This window comes from Clarias gariepinus, chromosome 12, assembly GCF_024256425.1.
Source record: "Clarias gariepinus isolate MV-2021 ecotype Netherlands chromosome 12, CGAR_prim_01v2, whole genome shotgun sequence".
Taxonomy (NCBI): Eukaryota; Metazoa; Chordata; class Actinopteri; order Siluriformes; family Clariidae; genus Clarias; species Clarias gariepinus.
The window spans coordinates 6,386,581-6,394,455 of record NC_071111.1 but is presented as its reverse complement, the minus strand read 5'-3'; the positions used below and the strand labels follow the sequence as shown (position 1 = coordinate 6,394,455).

Sequence of the window (7,875 nt, the reverse complement as noted above, 5' to 3'; positions counted from 1 at the left end):
TCTCTCTCTCACACACACACTGTCTTCCTGCATGCGCAGACAAACTCTCTCATGTGCACTGTGAAGTTTTGTGACTGACAAGGAGACAGACAGAGAGACAGACAGGACAGAGACGGAGATACAGACAGGGAAACAGACAGACAAACCCCCCTGCACCCCACATGGAGGAGGAGACATTCCGGCTCGTGCAGCAGATGTCTCCGGTGATGTCCTGAGCTGTCCATGCTGAGCGCTCTGTCCTGAGCTGTCCTCTATAAGACGCGGTCTCAGGTAAGCGGGACTCCTGCGCGTCAGTACACACGCTCCCTCCACACCAGTGTCGAACCCACTCCTCCTCCTCCTCCTCCTCCTCCTCCTCCTCCTGTCTCTGGAGTGCTCTCCTTCGCCTTGTGTAATTTGCTTTCGTGTGTGTGTGTGTGTGTGTGTGTGTGTGTGAAGCAGCTTGATGACCAGTCCGGAGATTTTCACCTCACATCCCTGATGAAAGCGCGCTCTGACAACAAACCCCATCCACATCCACATCCACATCCACTCTCTCCTCCTCCTGCGGACACACAGAGCGGCGGATCGGTAAGTCACTGCACTCACACACGGAGCTCCAACTTGGCGCACACGTACAGAGTCAAACCACGCGTGTGTGTGTGTGCGCGTGTGTGTGTGTGTGTGCGTGCTTGCGCGGAGCTCTTACGCGTTCACTAGATCATGCGCTTATGGACTCTCTCTCTCTCTCTCTGTCTCTCTCTCTGTATGATTAATTATTAGAGGTTTTTTCCAAAGAAATATTTGGCATAATTTTTATGCTTTTAAAAAATGTATTCATAACATTTTTTTTTTTTTTTATCATTTTTAAACTTCTAATCATGACATTTAAAAATTTTTATTTATGGTATTTTTTTTACACAATATTGTCCACACACATTATGTTGTAAATTTAAATTTATTTTATATTATAAGTATGTTATGAGTTTTTCAGCATCAATCATGTAATTGCAAACATTTCAGACAGAAAGTTTATTTTTTAATAAATGTAAACTTTTAGTATTATTTTTTAAGACTACAGTATATTACGGTAAATTATTCATGTTTTCTTATTTATAAGGTTTAGCACATTTTATGCATTTCTTTTTCAAATATAAATTAAACAAGACATTCATTTAGGTCTGAAACTTTAATCACTCTACTGTATAGATTTATTAATTTTCATATTTAAATCATTTTATAATTAAGCATGTACAGTACAGGAATGTCAGATCACGTCTTATTTAATAAACCACAATAAAACAATATTAAAGATTTATTATGGAATTTATTTAAAATAATGATCATTTATAAATCTAAAGGTCTAATCTGAAGGTCTAAACTAGTCTTCTGAATATCTAAAAGAAAAAACAAGTTAATTTTGTGATTTTAATATAATTTATATACCAACATACTGTATTGCAGCATTAGTTACAGATTGCTTTAAACATTTTTATTTATTTATTTTGCGTTATGTGCACTGAAGTTTAGATTTTTAGCAATATGGATCTTTATTGAGTAGATTAGTGTTTACAGGACATTTGTCTGTCTTGCATCTTTTCATTGTTTTTATAAATTTAAAATTAAAATTTTTTAAACATAACGATTTTAATATTATATTTTTTTCCTTTTTGTTTCTGTTGTGTTATTTCTGTTCATCTCGCATATCAACTTTTAACTCACTGGGCGCCTATTCCTCATGGACTGTCTGTGTGTGTGTGTGTGTGTGTGTGTGTGTGTGTGTGTGTGTGTGTGTGTGTGTGTGAGAGAGAGATTTTCAGTCATTATGATATTTATCTAAATATTTCACGAGACAGAGTCAGATTCCCGTATGTTCTTTGTCACCGAATGCACTCCACCAAATCAAACAAACAGGATTGGGTATTTATTCCTCTGTGTCGTTCGTTTCTTTTCCGTTTTTTAAACTCCCCTCGAGAAGTGTTTTGTTTGAAGATATTTCTCAGCAGGAGTAATTTAGCCAGCGCTGCCAGTGTGGTGTTTATCTCTGGCTCGAATCAGGGATTGGTTTCCGAGAGGAGGGCAGGAGAAATACTTGGACTGTGTGTGTGTGTGTGTGTGTGTGTGTGTGTGTGTGTTACTGACTTCACTTCACTCGCTCTTTATCAGCATGTTCTGTCTCTACACTGAATCCTGTAGACTTTACTAACGCTTCATACAGAGTTTAAGCTTTTATTATTTCTTCTCTAATCCTGTCCCGACTCAGTTATAAGTTCTCGAACAGCAGCTCTTACAGCACTGCATTAACTAATCACAGGATTATCCTCTTATTAATGTGTTATCGTGTCTTTAGGAACAGCTTACAGGCGTTTGTTTTAATAAATAACTTTAGATTATCAACATGGTGAGGTTTTTTTTTTTTAAAGACATTTATTAAAGGAATCTCTTTAGTGTCTGTGTTAAGGTTTTAATTAGAATCGTTCATGTAAGATGAATAAACCCTGCTGTCGTAGACAAACAATCACCCTCAGGGTGCTGGCACTGACCCCGCCTCATGCCCCCATGCCACCGTTGATTATTTTCCTGTACCAACAGATACAGAGTGTGTTTTCATACAGTACGCTCGGATATTTAATAGTCTGTAAGTCTGTAAATGTACAGCATGTAATTCTGTTTAATATGTTATGTAGCATATTATTAATTAATATATATTTTGTTCAATTTGTTTTGTTGAGCTCCAGGCCATAATTTAATAAAAAAAAAAAAAAAAAACCCTCGACCACACATACTGCCTGGCCAATAAAAAAGTTGCACCCCCGAACTTGTCATTCAGTCACCTTTAGATTTGATTACACACACACTGTGATGTCCAGTTCATGTGTGAAAATGATTCCTCTTCCATGAGTGCTGGAATATGTCCCGTGCCATCGGGGAAGAAAAACTCCATAGAAGTGATAACCTGGCCATTCAGTACAGAGACAGTAGACCTGAGTAACTGATCAACCCCAGATCATAACACTGTCTCCAGAGGCTTGTACAGTGGACACTATGCATGATGGGAGCATCGCTTCATACACTTCCCTTCTCACCCTGACACGCCCATCACTCAGGAATAGGATCAATCTTTTTTGCATTTTTATTTTTTATTTGTATAGCGCTTTTAACAATTGTTATTGTCGCAAAGCAGCTTTACACAATCAAAAGAATTATTTAAGTTTGTATAGATTGTAAATGTTTATAAATCAAAATGGTCAGTTTGTCCCTCGTGAGCAAGCCGAGGCCGACAGTGGCAAGGAAAAACTCCCTGAGATGGTAATAGGAAGAAACCTGTAACCAGACTCAACAGGGAACCCATCCTCATCTGGGTGAAACAGAACGCAGTAAATGATCTGCATCATACTGTGTGTTAGGTGTGTTAGCCAGTTCAGCTATAACAGTTGATGTTAATTGATGTTAATATGGAGTCCAGGTAGTTATTGGAGACTCAGTTAGACTCGTAAGAAATTCCAGTCCTGACTGATCGAACAACTGCAGCCAAGTCAAGTTCTCAGAGAAACAACTGTGGCCAGAACCGCCTTCATGGTAGAGTGAAACCATCCCCAGACACCAGACGCATCCCAAAGAGACACACCATCAACCAGATGATGTGATGTGAGAATGATGGTTGGAGATCTCCAACCAGAAGCGGTCAGCAAACCTGAGTGATCAATGAGAGTGAGGAAGACAGCATCCAAACATACCAATTTACCATAATACTCTACGTCCATGAGTCCCCCAGATCTGCTCCTTTACCTATGGAAAATCTATTTATAAAAATGCTTGGCTAAATAAATAGGTTTTTAGCCTGGACTTAAACACTGAGACTGTGTCTGAGTCCCGAACACTATTTGAAAGACTATTCCATAACATTGGGGCTTTGTAAGAAAAAGCTCTGCCCCTGCTGTAGATTTAATAATACGCGGTACTGATAAGCAGCCTGCATCCTTTGATCGAAGTAGGCGTGGCGGATCGTAAGACACTAGCAGTTCGCTCAGATATTGCGGTGGAGCCAATAAAGTGTAGATAAGATAGGAGTGATGTGCTCGTATCTCCTGGTTCTAGTGAGGACTCTCACTGCTGCATTCTGGACTAGCTGAAGCTTGTTTAAGCACCTAGTTGAACAACCAGACAGTAAGGCATTATAAGGCATTACAATAGTCCAACCTAAAGGTGATAAAAGCATGAACTATTTTTTTCTGCATCGTTTAGTGATGTTATATTTCTTATCTTGGCAATATTTCTGAGGTGAAAGAATGCTATCCTGGTAATATTATCTAAATGAGCTTCAAATGAAAAACAGAAAGTCCATCTAAAGTTACGGTGTGATCTAAAATCTTACTTCTAGCTGCATGCGGTCCTATGACTAGAACTTCTGTCTTATCAGGATTAAGCAGAAGAAAGTTAATTAGCATCCAGTCTTTTATATCCTATACACATTGCTCAACTTTAACAAGCTGGTTTTTCTCATCTGGTTTTGCTGAGACATTTAACTGTGTTTTGGCCTGTAAGAGTTTGATACAGAGTCAGAGTGCAAAGTACTTCATTGAACAGTTTGATTGGCCAACATGGCTTTATGATTAGGATTATATCTCCATCTCTTGGTTTGGCAATGCTGCTGAGAGGGTACTTTTGTATTTTCACATGGACAAAGCGTTAAATAAATGAACGAGTAAAAACCCTGTTTGTAAAAATATCTTTCTACATGTGAAGTACTAGATGTACAGTTCTAGCTTGTTATGTTATCATAAGTGTATAGGAAATAAGTAAGTTCATCTCATCCACCCTTTTCCTTCTTTCTCTCCTTAACTTATTACTACATCTTCATAGCTCTTCTTGGTCCAAAATGCATCCCAGGTTCTTGATTGATACCACACTGCCACTTCCTCTTGGTACCATTTGTCTTGTCCTGGCTTGGAATGGAAACCAACTATTCATTCCAGTTAAATATATAGAATAAGTGAGTAGGAGGAAAGGTCAAAGTGTTGGAAAAAAATATAAATTTTAAATAAATCTTTAAAATATTAAATTTTATTTTATTTGTATAGTGATTGTAATGATCCATGGCGCAAAGCAGATTAAAAAATAATAAAAATGTTTTTGAAATGTGTGTATGAATCAAAATGTTTAGATTGTTTCTGTAAAAATAGACAATTCCAGAGTCCACTATAAAGTTTAAGTGTCATGAAGGTAAAATATTTGCCCCTGCTGATCAGAAGATCAGTGTTGACTTTGACACCATCAGTAGACCAGTATGTCTTTTAATTCTATATATTATGTAACTAAATGATCATCTAGCAACTATAACATAACCAGAATGTTTCTTCCCGCCTGTCTGAAGTTCTAGTAGAGGTAACAAAAGTTAATTACTCAGCCTATAGCATCTCAATGTCTTTACACATTCCTCAGGATCATTGCTCTGAAATCTGTCATTTGGCTTTAATGTAAATGTCCCTCATAGTTTTTATTATAATAAGTCCATCTTATCTTATTTTTGTTTACGTCAAGTTTCAGTCAACTAAAAGTCTGGACATTTTAGACTAGTTTTAATCAAAGAAATCTTTAAGTATTTTCATCTAGTTTAAGTCAATGAAATTGTAACATTTTAGCAATAAGATTATTATCTAGTCTAGCCAAAACCCATTTTTAAAGATTTTCACAAAATAATTATCTTAACATTTTAAAATGTATCTTTTCATCTAATGTTTTCAGCTAATTATATTTTATTTTAATTGTTACACGTCCATGATTTTTTTAATTGCAAAACAATAGCAGCAGTATCAACAGTGTTTTGAAACTTATTATTATTTTTTTAAATAAATTTACACACTTGGACTGTTGTAGCTTCTATACAGTAGGTCACAATCATTTGCTAACCTATTAGATTAATAACTTTGGCATCAGTTTAACTATAAAATAAAATACATCACAACATAATTATGTTATCATGTGGTACCTTAATTACCACAGAGAGGCTGTAAAACTCTCTCTTTTTTCCTCATCTTTTTTCATCAACAATATTGCATGCTGATTTTGTCACTGTCACCGTTCATAGATATCCGTGACGTCTCGTTAACGTCTCGTCTTATATTATGAATATTTTTCATCATTATTTTTGTTGACGAAATTAACACAAGTTAGCTTTGCTCTTATCTGAGTCCTGACATAAGGTAAAAAGAACAAAACACAGGCATAAGACCATCCTGGAGCATAAGGTTGCCAGATACTTCACCCTCAACAAACCCGAGTCAAGTAACAAATGTTGGGGAAGAGCAACCATAGCAGTTTACCATTCTATGGCCATGGGTTCTCCAAATCTGCTCCTTTACCTAAGACAAATGTATTGCCATAGGGCATAGACACTGAGACTGTGTCTTAGTTCAGAGCATCAATTTGAAGGCTATTTCATAACTTTGGGGCTTTTAAGAGGTGATAACCTCAGGCTGCAGTAGTCTTTGTTATACAAGGTACCAACAAATAGCCTGCAGCTTTTGATGAAAGTAGACATGACAGATGTTAAAACACTTGCAGTTCACTCAGGTACTGTGGCACCAGACCATTTATTATTTTTAAAGGCCATGAAAAGTGTTTTAAAATTAAGATGAAATTTCACAGGGAGCTAATGCAGTGAGAATAAGATGTGCGCGTATCTTCTGGTTCAGGTGAGGACTCTTGCTGCTGCATTCTGGACTAACTGGAGCATGTTTATGCACCCAGTGGAACGTGCAGACCGTAAGGCATTACAGTATTCCAACATAGAGATGACAAAAGTATGAACTAGTTTCTCTGCATTGTGTATCGATATTATATTTTTTATGTTAGCAATATTTCTGAGATGAAGGAATGCTCTCCGGTTATACTATCTACATGAGCTTCAAATGAAAGACTGGAATTTCTAAACACACCAATATGTTTTACTCCTGCATATAATGAAACAGAAAGGCCATGCAATTAAGTAGGAAGAAGATACTGAGCATTCAGTGGTTACTTCAGTGGCACATTCCTCAGTCTCTCATCTGGCTTTGCTGAAACTTACAACCATGTGTCATCAGCATAACACTGGAAACTAATACATATCGTATTCCTATAAAAAAGAAATAAAGAATAAGAAAAGAAATTAAAACAAAAAATACAGAATTAAAGGAAAGAAAGAACAAAAAAGGAAGGAAATAAGTAAACAAAGAAAGAAAAAAGGAGAACATTGTGAATAGAACAAAGGAAGGAATACTTAAAGAGAAAATAAAGGATTGAAGAAGAGAGAGAAAGGAAGGAAGGAAAGAATGAAGGTAGGAAGTATGGATGAATTGATGGATGGATGGATCGAAAGACAGAATGGAAGGGAGGATAACATGAATAAAAGAAATGAAAGAAAAAGAAATGATTGTCTTCCATGTGAATAAAAATGTAATAAAAAGAGAGTGCAATAGGAATCATGTATAGAAATGATGTTACTCAGAGGAAGAATATAGAGAGAAACAAACAACAGAACCTCGTGGAACAACAAACTTTCAGGTGTCATGATTTCCAGCTTTTCAAACCGACAGAGATCAGACAAATATGACCTGCGAGAGTGATTTTAGTCTGTCTAGAAGAATATTTAAACTTGGTTTAGGGCAGTAATGTGTGTGTGTGTGTGCATGTGCGTGTGCGTGTGTGTGTGTGTGTGTGTTTATAAGGGGGGTAAGGTTGGGATGTGCTCTCGTGTATTCCCTCCTGCCATTCTCTCTAACTGGATTTCGATCACAGGACAGGAAACAGTAAACAAATTCCTCAACATGTGGCGGCTTGCAGGGGCGTATTTTCCTCTCTCTCTCTCTCTCTCTGTCTCTCCCTCTCTCTCTCTCTCTCTCTCTCTCTCTCTCT

The 7,875-nt window shown here is 37.0% G+C and overlaps 1 protein-coding gene across 1 annotated transcript in view; it reads left to right on the top strand.

Moving 5' to 3' along the window:
- Positions 1-486: 486 nt before the first annotated feature.
- The window catches only part of sox5 (SRY-box transcription factor 5), a 253,505-nt gene continuing 246,116 nt past the window's right edge, over positions 487-7,875 (top strand). Inside the window, exon 1 of the mRNA XM_053508513.1 lies at positions 487-570. The gene's annotated coding sequence lies outside the window, so the exon portion shown is untranslated. The remainder of the gene's footprint in view (positions 571-7,875) is intronic.